Consider the following 20,592-nt stretch of genomic DNA (forward strand, 5'->3'; position numbering starts at 1 on the left):
AAGTGGAATAAGATGTTTGATGAAGCAGTAAGTTGCAAGTCACTTAAAGTGTTTGAGCTTATAAATCATTTTAGTGGATGAAATAAAGGGATTTATGCATTAGAGAAAAACTAGATTGCTTTTGAGGTCTCTTTCAGCCTTAAAATTATATGATTCTGAAGAGATCCTTTAAAAAAAATAATAATGTGGAAATGAAATTGTGTGTGTGTGTGTGTGTGTGTGTTTCCTAATTTGCTATACAAAAACAAGCAAAGAAAAGAAAAACACTAAGTGCCAAACATGGCAATTGTTCTCAACTAAAACAATGCCCTTGGCAAAGTAAGATTCTCTCTGTGATGTACTTTCAAGGAAGTGATGTCAACAATAAGGGTCACTTGGAATCTCTCTCACATGAATTTAGGCCAAAAGTCATGGTGGGGAGCTCATGCATCGTGATCTCTTCTGGCGCTGCACACTTGCCTGTTCTATGCCCACAGAGAAGAGAGGTGCAATCAGTCACAGTGCAAGAAAGGTGACTACAGCAACATCAATTCTGAACTTACTATTTCACAAATGAACAATCAGGGAAGTTTAACAGGTTGATCTGATCCCTAGATAATCAGCTCATGTACAAACTTTCATATATTCTTCACTTTCTCCGCCATTCACCAATTTGTGACACATCAATCGCACCATTTCTAAGTGGCTACAAACTTTTCAGGGACCTCTGGTTAAATTTTTTAATGTGAGAGTGTTTTAGGACTAATTAATTATAGCCAAGGAATTCCTTGGTTGTGTTCACATCAAGATTGATATGATAATGCTTTGAGACCTCTGGGAAACTAACAATACCAAATGTGGATGAAGCATCTTCTTTCCCTGTTATAAGATAGAATCCAGTGGCTGAAGAGAAGTAGGACTTAAGTTGAATTTGAAAGTCAAAGGCAAAATCTGAAAGCCTAGAAAAAAGACTGGCTCAGGGCAATATTTTACAATAGGGCAGATTTATTTTAGGGTTTTCTATTCACCCTCTCATATTCACTCAACAAATATCTATTGACTATAGACTACATAAAAGGCCAAGTCCTCCCAGTATTCAGAACCTAATTCTGCCTTTCTCCTCCTGTCCAAAGACAAGGACCTCGAGATTTCCCTAAAGCCCTGCTGTTTAAGAAATTAGTCACACAGAAATAATTAACATGGCTACTTGCAGGTTTGGATTTTTCTTAAAGGACGCTTCCAAAAGACACCAAAGGACCTAAGTTTTAGTTTGTACTACCTGTACTGGTAAACTGTATTAGGTCGAGAGGGTATAAGTGTCCTTTCAGACTCCCCTAAATGATGGCAACATACAGCTCTGACTTATTCTGTATAAATAGGGTTAGTACAATTCTTTCCAAAACTGTTTTAAGAAAAGTTACTTTAATAAATTTTTGTTGAAAGAATGAATAAAGAAAAACAAACAAAAACCATATAGCTTCTTCAGCAATAACTTTTTCTTAAAACCATCATTAAAACAAAAATGGAGAGGAGCTTCAAGATGGTGGAAGAGTGAGATGCAGAGATCACCTTCCTCCCCACAAGTACATCAGAAATACATCTACATGTGGAACAGCTCCTAAGGAACACCTATTGAACGCTGACAGAAGAGCTCAGACCTCCCAAAAGGCAAGAAGCTCCCAACGTACCTGGGTAGCGCAAAAGAAAAAAGAAAAAACAGAGACAAAAGAATAGGGACAGACCTGCACCAGTGGGAGGGAGCTGTGAAGGAGGAAAGGTTTCCACACACAAGAAGCCCCTTCGCAGGCAGAGACAGTGGATGACGGAGGGGGAAGCTTCGGAGCCTCGGAGGAGAGCGCAGCCACAGGGGTGTGGAGGGCAAAGCAGAGAGATTCCCACACAGAGGGTCAGGGCCGACCGGCACTCACCAGCCCGAGAGGCTCGTCTGCTCACCCGCCGGGGCGGGCGGGGCTGGGAGCTGAGACTCGGGCTTTGGTCAGAGCGCCAGGAGAGGACTGGTGTTGGTGGTGTGAACACAGCCTGCAGGGGGTTAGTGCACCATGGCTAGCCGGGAGGGAGTCTGGGAGAGAGTCCTGGAAAAAGTCTGGAGCTGCCTAAGAGGCAAGAGACTTATCTGGCGGCGTGTGAAGAGAGAATATTAAAAGCGCCACCTAAACGAGAGACAGGCACAAGCTGCGGCTACCAGTGCGGACCCCAGAGACGGGCATGAGATGCTAAGGCTGCTGCTGCAGGCACCAAGAAGCCTGTGTGCAAGCACAAGTCACTATCCACACCTCCCCTCCCGGGAGCCTGTGCAGCCCGCCACTGCCAGGGTCCCATGATCCAGGTACAACTTACCCGGGAGAACGCACGGCACGCCGCAGGCTGGTGCAACATCACGCCGGCCTCTGCCGCCACAGACTCGCCCCGCACCCGTACCCCTCCCTCCCCCTGGCCTGAGTGAACCAGAGCCCCCGAATCAGCTGTTCCTTTAACCCTGTCCTGTCTGGGCGGGAACAGACGCCCTCAGGAGAATTACACGCAGAGGCGGGGCCAATTCCAAAGCTGAACCCCTGGGCTGTGCAAACAAAGAAGAGAATGGGAAATCTCTCCCAGCAGCCTCAGGGGCAGCAGATCTCCACAATCAACTTGATGTTCCTTGCATCTGTGGAATACCAGAATAGACAACGAATCATCCCAAACTGAGGAGGTGGACTTTGGGAGCAACGATATATATATAGTTTTTCCCTTTTTCTCTTTTTGCTCTTGGTGCTCCGGCTGGGTGTCAGGCCTGTGCTTCTGACATGGGAGAGTCAACTTCAGGACATTGGACCACCAGCCTCCCAGCTCCACATAATATCAAAAGGCGAAGATCTCCCAGAGATCTCCATCTCAACACCAAGATCCAGCTCCACTCAACGACCAGCAAGCTACAGTGCTGGACACCCTTTGCCAAACAACTAGCAAGACAGGAACACAATCCCAACCATTAGCACAGAGGCTGCCTAAAATCATAATACGGTCAGAGACATCCCAAAACACAGCACCAGACGTGAACCTGACCACCAGAAAGACAAGATCCAGTCTCATCCACCAGAACACAGGCACCAGTCGCCTCCACCAGGAAGCCTACACAACCCACTGAACTAACCTTATACACTGGGGTCAGACACGAAAAAAAACCCAGGAAATACAAACCTGCAGCCTGCGAAAAGGAGACCCCAAACACAGTAAGTTAAGCAAAATGAGAAAACAGAGAAACACACAGCAGATTAAGGAGCAAGATAAAAACCCACCAGACCAAACAAATGAAGAGGAAACAGACAGTCCACCTGAAAAAGAATTCAAAGTAATGATAGTAAAGATGATCCAAAATCTTAGAAATAGAATGCAGAAAATACAAGAAATGTTTAACAAGGAGCTAGAAGAACTAAAGAGCAAACAAACCATGATGAACAACACAGTATGTGAAATTAAAAATTCTCTAGAAGGAATCAATAGCAGAATAACTGAGGCAGAAGAACGGATAAGTGACCTGGAAGATAAAATAGTGGAAATAACTACAGCAGAGCAGAATAAAGAAAAAAAAATGAAAAGAATGGAGGACAGTCTCAGAGACCGCTGGGACAACATTAAACACACCAACATTGGAATTATAGGGGTCCCAGAAGAAGAAGAGAAAAAAACAGGGACTGAGAACATATTTGAAGAGATTATAGTTGAAAACTTCCCTAATATGGGAAAGGAAATAGCCACCCAAGTCCAGCAAGCACAGAGAGTTCCATGCAGGATAAATCCAAGGAGAAACATGCCAAGAAATATATTAATCAAACTATCAAAAATTAAATGCAAAGAAAAAATATTAAAAGCAGCAAGGGAAAAACAACAAATAACATACAAGGGAATCCCCATAAGATTAACAGCTGATCTTTCAGCAGAACCTCTGCAAGCCATGAGGGAGTAGCAGGACATATTTAAAGTGATGAAAGGGAAAAACCTACAACCAAGATTACTCTACCCAGGAAGGATCTCATTCAGATTAGACAGGGCAATTAAAACCTTTAGAGACAAGCAAAAGCTAAGAGAATTCAGCACCACCAAACCAGCTTTACAATAAATGCTAAAGGAACTTCTCTGGGCAGGAAACACAAGAGAAGGGAAAGACCTACAATAACAAACCCAAACCAATTAAGAAAATGGTAATAGGAACACACATATTGATAACTACCTTAAATGTAAATGGAATAAATGCTCCAACCAAAAGACATAGATTGCCTGAATGGATACAAAAACAAGACCCATACATAAGCGGTCTGTAAGAAACTCACTTCAGACCTAGAGACACATACAGACTGAAAGTGAGGGGATGGAAAAAGATATTCCATGCAAATGGAAATCGAAAGAAATCTGGAGTAGCAATTCTCATATCAGACAAAATAAACTTTAAAACAAAGAATATTACAAGAGACAAAGAAGGACACCACATAATGATCAAGGGATCAATCCAAGAAGAAGCTATAACAATTGTAAATATTTATGCACCAACATAGGAGTACCTCAATACATAAGGCAAACACTAAGAGCCATAAAAGAGGAAATCAACAGTAACACATTCATAATAGGGGACTTTAACTCCCCACTTGCACCAATGGACAGATCATCCAAAATGAAAATAAACATGGAAACACAAGTTTTAAATGATATATTAAATAAGATGGACATAATTGATATTTATAGGACATTCCATCCAAAAATAACAGAATACACTTTCTTCTCAAGTGCTCATGGAACATTCTCCAGGACAGATCATATCTTGGGTCACAAATCAAGCCTCAGTAAATTTACGAAAATTGAAATTTTATCAAGTATCTTTTCTGACCACAACACTATGAGACTAGATATCAATTACAGGAAAAGATCTGTAAAAAGTACAAACACATGGAGGCTAAACAATACACTATTTAATAACCAAGAGATCACTGTAGAAATCAAAGAGGAAATCAAAAAATACCTAGAAACAAATGACAATGAAAACACGACAACCCAAAACCTACAGGATGCAGCAAAAGCAGTTCTAAGAGGAAAGTTTATAGCAATACACTCGTACCTTAAGAAACAAGAAACATTTCATATAAACAACCTAACCTTACACCTAAAACAATTAGAGAAAGAAGAACAAACAAAACCCAGTTAGCAGAAGGAAAGAAATCATAAAGAGCAGAGCAGAAATAAATGAAAGAGAAACAAAGAAAATGATAGCAAAGATCAATAAAACTAAAAGCTTGTTCTTTGAGAAGATAAACAAAATTGGTACACCATTAGCCAGACTCATCAAGAAAAAAGGGAGAAGACTCAAATCAACAGAATTAGAAATGAAAAAGGTGAAGTAATAACTGACACTGCAGAAATACAAAAGATCGTGAGAGATTACTACAAACAACTCTATGTCAATAAAATGGACAACCTGGAAGAAATGGAGAAATTCTTAAAAAGCACAACCTTCCAAGACTGAACCAGGAAGAAACAGAAACTATAAACAGACCAATCACAAGCACTGAAATTAAAAGTGTGATTAAAAGTCTTGCAACAAACAAAAGCCCAGGATCAGATGTCTTCACAGGCGAGTTCTATCAAACATTTAGAGAAGAGTTAATACATATCCTTCTCAAACTCTTCCAAAATATAGCAGAGGGAGGAACACTCCCAAACTCATTCTACGAGGCCACCATCACTCTGATGCCAAAACCAGACAAAGATATCACAAAGAAAGAAAACTATAGGCTAATATCACTGATGAACATAGATGCAAAAATCCTCAACAAAATACTAGCAAACAGAATCCAACAGCACAGTAAATGGGTCCTACACCATGATCAAGTGGCGTTTATCCCAGGAATGCAAGGATTCTTCAATATATGCATATCAATCACTGTGATACACCATCTTAACAAATTGAAGGAGAAAATCCATATGATCATCTCAATAGATGCAGAAAAAGCTTTCAACAAAATTCAACACCTATTTATGATAAAAACCCTGCAGAAAGTAGGCATAGAGGGAACTTAACATAATAAAGGCCATATATGAAAAACCCACAGCCAACATCGTCCTCAATGGTGAAAAACTGAAACCATTTCCACTAAGATCAGGAGCAAGACAAGGTTGACCACTCTCACCACTATTGTTCAACATAGTTTAGGAAATTTTAGCCACAGCAATCAGAGAAGAAAAGAAATAAAAGGGATCCAAATCAGAAAAGAAGGAGTAAAACTGTCACTGTTTGCAGATGACATGATACTATACATAGAGAATCCTAAACATGCTACCAGAAAAGTACTAGTGCTAATCAAGTAATTTGGTAAAGTAGCAGGAAACAAAATTAATGCACAGAAATCTCTTGCATTCCTATATACTAATGATGAAAAATCTGAAAGTGAAATTAAGGAAACACTCCCATTTACCTTTGCAACAAAAAAGAATAAAATACCTAGGAATAAACCTACCTAGGGAGACAAAAGACCTGTATGCAGAGAAGTATAAGACACTGATGAAAGAAATTAAAGATGATACAAATAGATGGAGAGATATACCATGTTCTTGGATTGGAAGAATCTAAATTGTGAAAATGACGCTACTACCCAAAGCAATCTACAGAATCAATGCAAGCCCTATCAAATTACCAATGACAGTGTTTTTTTTTTTTTTTTTTACAGAACTAGAACAAAACGTCTTAAAATTTGTATAGAGACACAAAAGACCCCAAATAGCCAAAGCAATCTTGAGGGGAAAAAATGGAGCTGAAGGAATCAGAATCCCTGACTTAAGACTATACTACAAAGGTACAGTAATCAAGACAGCATGGGACTGGCACAAAAACAGAAATAGAGATCAATGGAACAGGATATAAAGCCCAGAGACCCACACACATATGGTCACCTTTTCTTTGATAAAGGAGGCAAGGATATACCATGGAGAAAAGACAGTCTGTTCAATAAGTCTTGCTGGGAAAACTGGATAGCTACATGTAAAAGAATGAAATTAGAACACTCCCTAACACCATATACAAAAATAAATTCAAAATGGATTAAAGGCCTAAATGTAATCCTAGACACTATGAAAATCTTAGAGAAAAACATCGGCAGAACACTCTATGACATAAATCACAGCAAGATCCTTTTTGACCCACCTCCTAGAGAAATGGAAATAAAAACAAATGGGACCTAATAAAACTTAAAAGCTTTTGCACAGCAAAGGAAACCATAAACAAGATGAAAAGACAACCCTCAGAATGCGAGAAAATATTTGCAAATGAAGCAACTGACAAAGGATTAATATCCAAAATTTACAAGCAGCTCATGCAGCTCAATATCAAAAACACAAAGAACCCAATCCAAAAATGGGCAGAAGACCTAAATAGACATTTCTCCAACAAAGATATATGGATTGCCAACAAACACATGAAAGGATGCTCAACATCACTAATCATTTGAGAAATGCAAATCAAAACTACAATGAGATATCATCTCACACCAATCAGAATGGCCATCATCAAAAAATCTAGAAACAATAAATGCTGGAGAGGGTCTGGAGAAAAGGGAACCCTCTTGCAGTGTTGGTGGGAATGTCAATTGATACAGCCACTATGGAGAACAGTATGGAGGTTCCTTTAAAAACTAAAAATAGAACTACCATATGACCCAGCAATCCCACTACTGGGCATATACCCTGAGAAAACCATAATTCAAAAAGTGTCGTGTTCCACAATGTTCACTGCAGCTCTATTTACAATAGTCAGGACATGGAAGCAACCTAAGTGTCCATCAACAGATGAATGGATAAAGAGGATGTGGCACATATATACAATGGAATATTACTCAGCCATAAAAGAAATGAAATTGAGTTATTTGTAGTGAGGTAGATAGACCTAGAGACTGTCATAAGGTGTGAAGTAAGTCAGAAAGAGAAAAACAAATACCGTATGCTAACACATATATATGGAATCTAAAAAAAAAAAAAGGTCATGAAGAACCTAGGCACAGGATGGGAATAAAAAAGCAGACCTAGTAGAGAATGGACTTGACGACACGGGGAGGGGGAAGGGTAATCTGGGACAAAGTGAGAGACTGGCATGGACATATATACACTACCAAATGTAAAACAGATAGCTAGAGAAAAGCAGCCCCATAGTAAAGGGAGATCTGCTTGGTGCTTTGTGACCACCTAGATGGGTGGGTTAGGGAGGGTGGGAGGGAGGAAGATGCAAAAGGGAAGAAATATGGGGATATATGTATATGTACAGCTGATTCACTTTGTTATAAAGCAGAAATTAACACACCACTGTAAAGCAATGATACTCCAATAAAGATGTTAAAAAAAAAATGCCTCTGTCATCTCGTCAATCACACCCATATATTACGGGAGTGACTGACAATGCTCTCCCAAGTTATCTCTAAACTGAAGTACAAAATTAGTGGAGCTCCCCAAATATTGGGCATTTGTTTGCAGGTAAGACTATGAATCTGACAAGGAAGTCTGTAGGGAGGAAGAATAACTTATTTTCAGGGGAATTCAGATGCAATATTGTATTTTCTGGAATACTTGAAGAGCAGATGGTGAAGGATAAATTTAATTCTATAGAAAAAGCAACTGTGTGTATCAAGGGAAACCAGCTACCAGCATGTAAAATGTGTTGCCCTTTTATTTTTAGTGTGAACTATAATGTAATTCCCTGAAATAGCAGTGCTGCTATCATAAATATCCTGTAACTATGGGGTTTTCTCAGTGTGTGACCAGAGAAATCTGCATGGATAGCTGGAAATAATCAAGGCATGCTTGCTGTTTTTGAAGGTACTTTGCCATTAGAAAAAAAAAAAAAAAGAAAAGAAAGAAAAGAAAAAAAGAAAGAACAAAATAAGCTAAAGTCAAACGGTACCAAAGCCATGTATTATGGAAGAGATGGTTTATATTCATGTAAAAGTTGAAAAATAAATGCATGAAGGTTGCAAGGCCTAAAAGGATGAAAGAAACATTAGGTAAAAGATTCCACTTTGAAATTGTAAAAGGCAGGCAGACATCTCCTTTATACATCACTTATGGGATGAGAAGCTTTTCAGGCCCTTCAATAATAATTCTTATATATGATTTCACGGAATCTCTCATTATTTTAAATGTCGTTGGTGGTTATTACATACAAGCTTACTGAGAATTGAAGTGTAAATTACTACCATACTAAAATGAACTATGATGTGTCACTCATATTCACTTTTACTAGTAGTAAAGGTTGCAAGAGCAAGTAATACCTACTTTAATCCAGAACATAAATTCTGTTTAAGGAACATTTATTAGATTTTTAAGCAATCAATATATTGAAACATATATCCTTACATAAATAAATTACAGAATAGATTTACTAAGTTTCATGCAGATTCCACCAGTAGAAGGTACAGTCTTGTCCTCAAACAGAATACATTCTGGACTAAATTAGCTTTAACAAATTCTGGCATACCAAGAATGTCCATATTCACAGTGGTATAACAGTGTAGGGATGCTTTTTTTTAATGTTATTTTCCAACAAATAGTGTAATCAATAGAGAGCTAGAATTCTTGGTATCCTGATACTGAAAAGAAGCTTTTTCCAATTTACTAACTGCACAGTGTATATTTCTTCAATGTGCACCTAATCTATACCTTAACATTTAATAAACCTCCTTAAATAAACTCAGTGTTCATTATGTTTCCTTAACGTCCCTCAAGAAGTTATTTTAGTACATTAAAACCCATAGAGATAGTTTCATGGCAGGAAGGGAGATTTCTCTTCTTTAGCTTTCTTTTTCTCGAAATGGCTAGTTTACAAATGTTTATGCCTTCAACAAATATTTATTTTGTCCTATAATGATGTCAATCACATTCGCAAGGATAGGAAAAGAGAGGAGAACAAGACGGTAAAGTTCTTGGTGTTTATGGAGCTTAGATTTCACTGGAAAATTCAAGCCATAAACAACTACATAAACCACTTAATATAGCATTAGATACTGATACATATAATGAAGAAAATAAAACAGGGTAATCGGCTGGGGGTGGGATGGGGTAGGAGTGGGGAGGGTGGTCAAACACATGGTTAGGAAAGGTTTTCTAAGACGGTAACATTTAGACACAGACCAGGACACAGAGAAGGAGCAAAAATCTAGATAAAGAGCTTATCAAGGAGAGGAAGTATCAAGAGGAAAAGCCCTAAGTTGAAAAGACTTTGTTTTCTAAACAGCCAAGAGGCTGGTGAGACTGGAGCTGTATAAGCAACGAAGGTGAAGGTGTTTATGAGACAGGCTGGCAGGACCAGATCTTGCAGGGCTTGGTAGGGCAGCCTGTGACGTGAAGGTGTTACTTTAAGTTCCATAGACATTTATTAGAGGATTTTAATATTATCCCTCTGGCTGCTGTGAGAAGAAGGATATTTAAAGGTATTTAATATGCCAGGTCAAATGGACTTCTGCACCCTCTTTACTTATCTTGGCATACAAGGTTCTGTGTTTGTGATGTTTCACCTTTTGTTCTATTTCCATAGAAACTGTTCTTGCTGTACCAGGCTGTAGGAATTAGTTTTCATTTTTTATTTGTCTATTTTTCCTTAGGCAAATAGTCTCACTCCCCTGTGCTTTATTCTATTGAAACATAACCTCTTTATATACTTCTGCCAATGTCAATTAAATATCTTATTTTTTTTTCTAGGACTTAACTTAGGCTTCTTCACCTGGTGTTATCAATATATTTAATATGTATGCTCTCTATTGAATTATTAGTGCTTTTGATTAAAAAAAAACATAACCAGTTTATAAAAATAACATTAGATAACACCACCCAATACTACTCTCACCACATATGCTGCACTCCCCCTCCTCCATAAAAACCCAAATGTCTAGAAAAGAATTCTGTCCATAATAACAAACTTTCAACAAGTTTTTTTCCACATTAAAAAGCAAGATTTTTTTCCTTTTTCACAAAATGGAAACAGATCAGTCTGACATTATTCATTTGAGACATAAGTGATCTTCCAGGCAGTGTTGAAAATTGGCTTTATTATTTTTCCATACTCTATTTTGGGAGGCTTTTTAAAATACGTTTGATGACTTCATGCTTATTCTTCATGCCTCAAAAATAGCCAAAGGCATCTCAGTTTACTTATGTCCAACAGACAATTACCATATACTGTGACAGAGGAATGAATAAGCCGTTTTCCCTTCCCTCCAGTGTCTCACAGCTGACAATACAGTCTGAAATTCTGAAAATTAATCCAAGAATTTAAAAAGAATATGATGCCTATTCAGATACGGAGCTCAATGAACACACACAAGAACTATACCTGAATTAAATTCTAATTTCTCCTCTTTCTGATAGTGACCTTTTTCTGTGCAGATTCAGCACTTTCCATCATTCTTAAGCTCACTCCTACTCATGCTTTTCCTCTCTTTCTTCCTTTACCTCATGGACCTCTCTCCTGATTTCACAAAACATTTGCTTCTTTCCTGTACCAACTCAGATATACTTTAAAAATGAAAACACCTGAGTGATTCTTTAATGCATCTTGCTAGAAATAACAGTTCTGATAGTGGTTCTTAGAAATTATTATCCTTCTATTAAAAAGTGAACAGAAAAAGGAATTCTGTCCTGACCTTTCGTGAGAAATGTTTGTATGAATGTCACTGATATATTTGTAGGCTCTGAAAGGTCATTCGTGATTAACATGACACATGGAAGCTAAATTTTTTTTTAAATTCCAGAAGTCATCTTGTTTTAATTTTTTTCATGAATGAAGGGAATTTCTGATTATATAGTTGAGAGTTTATTTTTTTGAAAAAATAACAAATCCCTAACAGGTAGTAAGTGATAGTAATTTAGTTTTTTCTCCCCTTCTTTTTTAATTATTGCAAACTGTTTCAAACTGCAGAATACCAGTGAGACAAATGGGTACACATTTTTCTCCCTCAGAATCCACATATAGTTTCCACAAAGATATCTAAACTTCTCTTCAACCAAAATAAAACAAAAGAAGATAATGTTTATTTATATTTTTAAGAGTCAGAGTTGGGAATAGAACATTCCAATGGCACAGAAGGACTGGCGATTTCTACATGTGCTTATGTTTCTAATAAGATCTATTTTCTTTCAAGCTATCTAGAAGTGCCCACCCATACTGAATCTATAATGTCAAGTTTTTTCTTCTACCAACCTCCAGTATTCTTATTTCATTTTCATGGAAATAAAAAAACAAACATCACCACCACACACACACACATCTGGGCTGCACACCCCAAATAACAACCAAGATGCGAGATGTCTTGCTTAAAGCTTAATGTAGTGGGCTTTAAGTAGTAATTTCAAAGTTCTGCCTGGGCCTTAGATGTGCAAAAGTGGTCCTGAGCTCCATTTGTAGACAGGGGATATACAAAGTTCATAAAAATTTTCTTCATAAAGAAAATTTGAGGATATTTTCCTCTTAAGAGATATGAAAGAGAGAAGGACGGAGCAGAGAAAGAGTAAAGTAAAAGGACTAAATTCTCATAATGGATAAGATCTGAATCAGGGATAAAAGCGGACTCAGATTCCTCTTGTAGATCACCTCACTGTCTTCTGGGCCTGCATTTTATCCAGCCATGGCCATAGCAACTAGCTTCACATAGGTGTACCTGAAAGCATCTCCCTTCAACTGCACTGTGGAGTCCTTGCTTTCTGCCATGAGGTTTCTCTGACTACCTGACTAAAATGCTTGTGAAATCCTGCCAGGCTCTCATGCAGGTATGGCCTGGATATGCATGAGAGTGAACACTTCATGGAGCAACACCTGACCAATGGACCCCATGGATAAAGTCTCTGCTCTTCTGTCTCTTGGGCAGATGATTCTGAAATGCATTCTTTGGGGTTCTGCAGAAGGTCCCAGTGGATCAAGTCCCAGGTGACTACCTGGAGAACACACTGTGTATGCTGTGTAGGCCTAGTCTTTCACTTCACTCTTCCTTAGTCCAAAATTACTATTCCCCATCAAATCTTTCCCAAATAACTGAAACCTAAGCTCCACCTGTATCAGCCTAAGTGCCTAGCACAGTTATCAGGCAGATGGTGTTCGGGAAATATTTACTGAATGAATGAACAAATGAATGTCATGAGATAGGATAATGTATATAAAATGTATGCTTAATGCATGTAACATAACAAAGGCTTTTTAAATACTTGAGTTGTAAAGAGTCCCAAAATATTCAAAGAGCACTTCCCAAAGGATGACGGTAACAGTTCATGTCAATTTAGAGTTAGAAAGGACTTTGAGTTTATCTAGGACAAAACATTTCCAAGATAGGAATTCCTCTCCAACATTCTGGCCAGATAAAATCCCAAATTTAGTACTCTGTGTGTATCTATGAAAAGAAATGTAGGACTTCAGAAGGAAGCACACTCTATTTTTTAACATATCGGTTCATAAATTTTGTTTCTATCAGTATAATTTGCTTCATACAACTTCCAATTGTTAGTCTTACTTTACCTTTCGGCTAACATGTTTCAGTTGTCTTATAGTCTTCTATTTTGACTGAAAAGAGAGAAAATTTCTACCACCATCTTGCAGGGCTTCTCTTGACTAAACTTTCCACAGAAACCTTTCTAATGCCCATCAGATGACATGGTATTCCACTGTACTCAGATGCTTTATGAACTTGTCAATACCCACTGATCCTGCATCAGTTTGTCAATGATCTTCTTAAATTATGTTATCAAAACCAATATACAATATTTCGGTAGTGTTCTGGCTAGCCTGGAGTACAATGGGATTATAATCCTTATATTCTGGAAACAATTCTTCTTCTTTGGCATCTTGAAAATATTCACTTCAAAAGATCTATCCAAATTTTAGAGCTCCTTTCACTGGATTCAAAGCTACAATCATGATAAACATCCCTGATGCAGACCATTTGCCCTGACGGGGTCCTCATATTCATATACAGGAATACTGCTAAGAAGACTAACGCAGGGCTTCCCTGGTGGCGCAGTGGTTGGGAGTCCGCCTGCCGATGCAGGGGACACAGGTTTGTGCCCTGGTCTGGGAGGATCCCACGTGCCGCGGAGCGGCTGGGCCCCTGAGCCATGGCCACTGAGCCTGTGTGTCTGGAGCCTGTGCTCTGCAATGGGAGAGGCCATGGCAGTGAGAGACCCACATACCGCGGGAAAAAAAAAAAAAAAAAAAAGAAGGCTAACGCAGTTTTAAATATACCTAAAACATTATTAATTAGTATTGTTATAGTATTACTAATAAAACAACTACTATTTCAGTATGGGCCTTGATTGGATTTGAGGGTTTATTAACTGTTACATAGGACCTAATGCGTTATTTCTCTAGTCTTCCATTAGTTGAATCAAAATCTGAGAAGCAATAAGAAACACAAATTCTACACTAAGATTCAGACCTAATATTTGATTTTATCAGCTTACTTACAAAATCATTTTTCTCCTTACATTTTAAAATGTGGATTTTCATCTTACTGTATGGATTTCAGCAGGATACATTATAGATGGATACCATTTTTATAGCAAAGCGTGTTGACACAGTTTTTCTAACGTTACAGTCAAAGATCTAGGGATTTGCCAACACATCTCAAACTTTATTATTTTTTTTACTCAAAAGATGCCTAGAAGCATAAACAAATAAAACTAATAGAGCAGACCTGCTCTGGTAGAATGGTATGATGCTTACCATCTCTCTCTTTTGCTGTGGGTGCGCACCATTGAGGGACCTGTATAGAATTCCTAGAGCTCTTCAAAGAACAGTTTTAAAGCTATTGTCTTTAAGTAGTAGAGAGAGAAAAATGATACAGCAGCAAACTTTTGGAGACTCAAAAATGAGGATGAGAGGCAGAGTGGGAAACTTAAAGACATCTGAGAGACTTTCTACCTAAACTGAGAGTATTCTTTTTAAACCATGAAGTACACATCCACCTTACACAAGAATTCTTTCAAGTGTCTTAACATCCTTCCCCCAAGTGTTTTATATTTGTAACACAAGGCTTTTTCTGTTAGAGGTAAAAGATGCTGTGTATGTCAAGCAATTCTAATTTTCACTTAGCTACTATTTAAGCTATCTCTTTCAGCTTCCCTAAAATTTTCAAAAACAAGTCATTCTTCCTTGTCACCTTTATTTCATCTATACCTTAACCAGTATTTCCACTGAGGAAAGACTAGATCCAAAGAGGGAGATTTTCAGTAGGTCCTTACTTATATAGTACCAAGATAGAGCCATATCCTCCTTTCCCTTTAATTCTCTAGCATAAAATATCCTGAGAGTTTTTTGAGATTTGCACTTGCAAATCTATTGAACAGGGCCACCTAGTAAAACTTCCAATTCCTGCTGACCTTTACCTTTTTTCCTAGATGACAAATAAGGATTTAAGTGATATTTTTGATGTCCAGATAGCTAATAAGCCAGAATGCACTAGAAAAGGTTCAGTGCTCATGGTGGTGTATTCTATTTCAAAAGCTAACTAGAATTCACAAGGCTGAGTTGGAGTCAATCACACTGGAAAGCCCTGTTTTTTCCATCTTTCCAGCATGTGTCCTGCTAGTTAACAGTACACTGGGAGAGGGAAGTGGGAGGGCTGGAACTGGAAGATTCCTGTGAAAATCTGCAGGATGTGACTCTATTGAATCATCAAATATACGGATTCTTTCAGCCTACTGGAATCACCCTGCTCCATAATATTAAAATTAAAATTCCTTGCTAAAATTCTTTTTTCACACTTAGATACACATACGTAATGAAACCAAAATACTTGAAGATTCTCTGGTTGGTTGTCTGGATGATTTACTCCTTCCACTGAATAGTGTGTGTGTGTGTGTGTGTGTGTGTTTTCTGACCTCTTTGTTCAGTATACTGGATGAAACCATTTATAGGTTAGATTACTTTTCTTGATCCTGCCCCTGCCCCAAACACTAGTCGCTCAGTGCAGAGTAAAGGCAAGAGGCACTGGCAGGGCAGGGTGGGTAGGGGGTCAGTGGGTAGAGAGAGAGCCAGGAAACAACTTTAAATTAAGTGGGGAGCATATATTCATATATTTACCATCATACGTCCCTAACTCTGGCAACCGCTGAATCTATTCTCCATGCCTATACTTTTCAACAATGCTATATTCATGTCTACATATAGCATACTACCTTTTGAGATTGGCTTTTTTCACTCAGCATAATTCCCTGGAGATACATCAAATTGTTACATGTATCAATAGTTTGTTCTTTGTAATTGATGACTAATGTTTCATGATATTGGTGTATCACAGCCTGTTTAACCATTTGCCTGTTGAAGAAGTTTCCAGTTTTTGGCAAATGGAAATTATAAAACTTAAAAATACAATAACCAAAATAAAAACTCAATGGATGGGCTTAATATATAGTAGAGTAGAGATTACAGAGGACAGAACCAGTGACCTGAAGGACAGATCAATAAAATTTACCCAGTTTGAACAAAGAGAAAAAAAAAAAAAAAAAAAAAAAAAAAAAAAAAAACCACCACCAACAACAGAGTCTCAGGGACCTGTGGGACCATAACAAAAGAGCTAACATTCATATTATACTTTCTTTCTAACATCAGGACCAATGCAAGAGTAATGAGTACTCTCACTACTCTAATTCATCATGGGACTAGAATTTCTAGCTACTGCAATAAGGCAAGAAGAAAAAAAAAAGGATATTCAGCTATAAAGCATGGAACTGGAGGAATGAGGCTACTCTAACTTGGCAGAAATCGATTTTCCAGTCTTCATTTATTTTTACATTTTATTCATTTTTCATTAAAATCTGATTTTTTCCCTCAACTCACATACCTTTAAAATAAATGAAATAATTCAATCATACAGAAAAATACAGAAGACAATGTAAGGGACACTGAGCTTTTTCAAATCATAATATGTCACATGGGCATTTTATCGTTTGAGAAGAAATAAAACATTATAGACACAGGTAAACCACCTCTCTAATCCCATTCCTCTGCCTCCATCCCATGTAGGTTTTTATACTATAACAATAAAATGTATCTATATATAACTTATATACAATACTATCTGAAGTTTCCAAACTTTGAATAAATTGTGACGGACAATACATTTTCTCTCCTAAACTGCTTTCTCCCTTAAAAGTAGAATGGTATGGTAGTTTACTTAAAGGGCTAAATCCATGCTTATAAATGAAGTTCAGATGTAATTTATTTTCTTGAATTGTCACTATTCAATTTTAGTATTTATACTATTGAGACTTCATGTTAGGCAAATACCGTTTTCTATTTATTCAATTCTGCCTCTTGTTACTCTTATTAGCATGTTTCTGAACTGCTCTTTCATATTTCTATCTTTATTTTCTTCATTCTGGGTGATTAACTCATATTATCTTATAATTTATTCATTCTTCAGCTGTGACTGGTCTAATGGTTATATTATTTTATTACCTTTTAAATTTTAATTAGAGATTATTCCTTCATACATGAACATCTTAAGTATGTTAAGTTTTTTTTTTTTAACATGCTGTCTCCTAAAATTAATCTTGAGTAAATTCAAATTCAGATTGTTGATTTTGCTGGTGGTCTTTCATTTTGAAATTTATTTATTTTTCATTCACTCTCTAACCTTGGTGTGCAGGTTCATTCTGAGTAGTAAGATTTCATTGTTCTCTCTGTCTTTCTTCCTTGACTTCTTCTCTTCTTCTATGTTCACCTACCATTACCTAGTAACTACAGAGTTGCCTACCCCTACATTCAGTCCCCAGCATCCCCAATTCTTATGATGGTATTTCAAAACTTCATCCTTGTCATTTCATTGAAGAAGTCATTGGTCAATCTGATGAGCCAGAGAGTGGCTTGATTTTGTTCCTGATTGCCAGAAGCGTCCTTATCCTCCACTTCCCTAGACCTACTGCTTCTTCTAAATTTGCAGATCAGGGAATTAGGTAAAAAAAAAAACACTATTGTTTTTATTATTTCATACATCTGGGGAAATTGATCTTGGCTCTGGATGCAAGCAAGGAGCTTGGTCCTGTGTCAGACTTGACCTAGAGCACGTTTAGTCCCCATTTCCTACAGAGGATAGCTCCTGCTAGGCTGGGTGTGGCTTCAGCGTCACACACTGCTTTGTTTCTCTTTTCCATTTCTGATCTCTGGAGATGTTTATCCTTGTTTTGAGCTCAGCTATGTTTTCTTAATGTTCCCCTTTATTTCTATCCAAGATTGCTTTGTATTTGTATCAGAGGAGAGCATCAGAGGAGAGCATCAAAGATGAACGTACCACGCCATTCCAAACCCCCCTCCACTAACACCCTACTCTTGTTCTTTATAACTTAATTTAATGGCACATGTATTTAAAATGAAACCATTGCAGGAGCTATCAAAAGCTTTTTACCCACGCTGGCTCTGCAGTTCTTTTAATGACACCAGAACAACGCTTGTCATTTAAAGTTTGACAACTGTTATACATATCGTTTTTAAAAATCATTTAAAAATCATATTTGTGTGCTTCATGTACACACACACTAAATTCTAGAAATCCTGCCTATATGTAGAACGTGTATAAATAAGAATCTTAAATTTTGGTTAGAAAAAATTTGTTGTACTTTCTTTTATAGCCATCGTTAAAAAGTTGCCAATGTTTTCCTCTCAGAATTGGGCCTTTTAATCCATCGCTCCATGAAAGCTGCTTTCAAGCTTAGTCTGATTAGTCTTTTGAGATAAAATTCAAACACCAATGCTAGCCACCAAATATTTTAAATGTTTAAATGGAGTTCTCCTGTTTTCATTAGTAAGTCATGCTAATTTTTTAAGGTTCTATGTTTTAAACAAATGCCAACTATCTTTCTTATAGTTAAGTAGGGGGGAAAAAGTCCTAAAAAAATAGCTATTTGAGTTTATCTGAAGGAACAACTGGATGATGGGATGGCTAAAAGAGTTTACATATGAATTTTGCCCCAAGCGGAAGCCAGTAGTGCATATGTAGGAAGCCCAGAGTGTGCGTGTGAATATGCTAGGAGGGAAGAGATCACGGGGAAGTCATGAGCATATAGCCCTAATGCTTATGACCCCAGGAACCTGGGTCAGTGATGACCCTCATCATTTAAAGGTTTAAGATTTTGAAGGGCACCGATAGACACTTCCTCCTGAGAAGAGTGATTGTAATCAGAGAATGTGAGATGGTATCCATCCATGTGTGCTGCTGAGAGGGCTTCAAAGACCCCCAATTTAGTGGCTGGACTATGCAGCCTGCGAATGAAGACTGAACCACTTCCATGACATGGAGAATATGAATGCACTTAGCAAGCATAATTTTGGCAGAAACCCAGGGTTCCAAGCAGGATTTGGATATGGGTGGGGGGTAAAATTTTTTATTAATCCCCAAAGTAAAGTATGCTCTTAATTCTTTTTTATCAGACAACCTACACAGCTAAGACAGATTGATGGCAAGCATTATGATTTCTATTCTAAAGGAAGAAGCAAGACTGACACAGGAAATCAAATAAGTAGTCTGAGAGATTATATCTCAAAAGCAGAAATGACCCATGGTTAAATATTCAGTAACAGAAGTATGACTTTTGGCAATAAAGAATAGAAAGATCATCATACAGATGTTTAGGGGCTATAAGCAGTGTAAGGATTTTAAGTTATGTTTTCAGTGAGAAATGGTTTAATGATCTAAGGTTTCTATCCACTTGTGTACATGCTGTCTCTGGTAATGAAATCAGTGGTAATCTCGTATTTATTTTCTAGGTATTCAATGAGATAAAACATGATACTGGAATGGGGTAGTTACACATTTGAAAGAAAAAACTTAATGTGCACTTACCTTTAATAAAATGCTAAGTAAAAAAGGTAAGTTTTTTAGTCCATATAATAATCATTTTAAAAAGAAATAAAACTATTTAGGTAGAATTTTATTCTTGCTCAAAATCAAAATGCAATTTGTATAAGCTGTTTATTATTTCTCATAAAATAGTTCTAGTAATGCAACATTTCACCTTTTTTAAACAAACTGTTGTAGAAAAGAAAAATAAATTGTTGCAGAAAAGAAAATAATAAATTAGTAGATAACACATATACTGGCACTCAGAAACTCACACACACACTTAACTTCATCTTACTGTATACACAACTCAATGTTGAAAACAAATTGCCCCACATAAAGTAGACACTCAACAATTCTGACTGACTGAATGAATTAAAACATATTCTGAAGGAGTACAGGAAAAGGAAGTTTGAAAATGAAGTCATTAAATGGAAGTCTCATTCTGCTCAGGCAGAAAATGCTTCTGAAGTCACAGCATTGCAGTGGTCTGCCTGTCAACCTTGCTTCTTAAACCCAAGTCCAGAAAAAAGAATGTTCATATTTGTTGTTATTTATCTTCCCCTAGAGGAACTTAACAATTTTCTTGAATATTTATTTTGTATAATGTGCTAGAAAGAAGTACTTTCAGCACAGAAACTGTATTGCTGAGTGGACATAAGTACAGTGAGATGAACTGTTCAAGACTATGCTGTCTATAGTGGGGGACAGAGATCAAAGTCCTTCACTTAAGTCACTGGCACAAAGGCTTTTGGAAGAGTTTGTCTCA

Source organism: Aethalodelphis obliquidens, unplaced genomic scaffold, assembly GCF_003676395.1.
Source record: "Aethalodelphis obliquidens isolate GAN/ISIS:26980383/991018 unplaced genomic scaffold, ASM367639v1 scaffold40, whole genome shotgun sequence".
Lineage (NCBI taxonomy): Eukaryota > Metazoa > Chordata > Mammalia > Artiodactyla > Delphinidae > Aethalodelphis > Aethalodelphis obliquidens.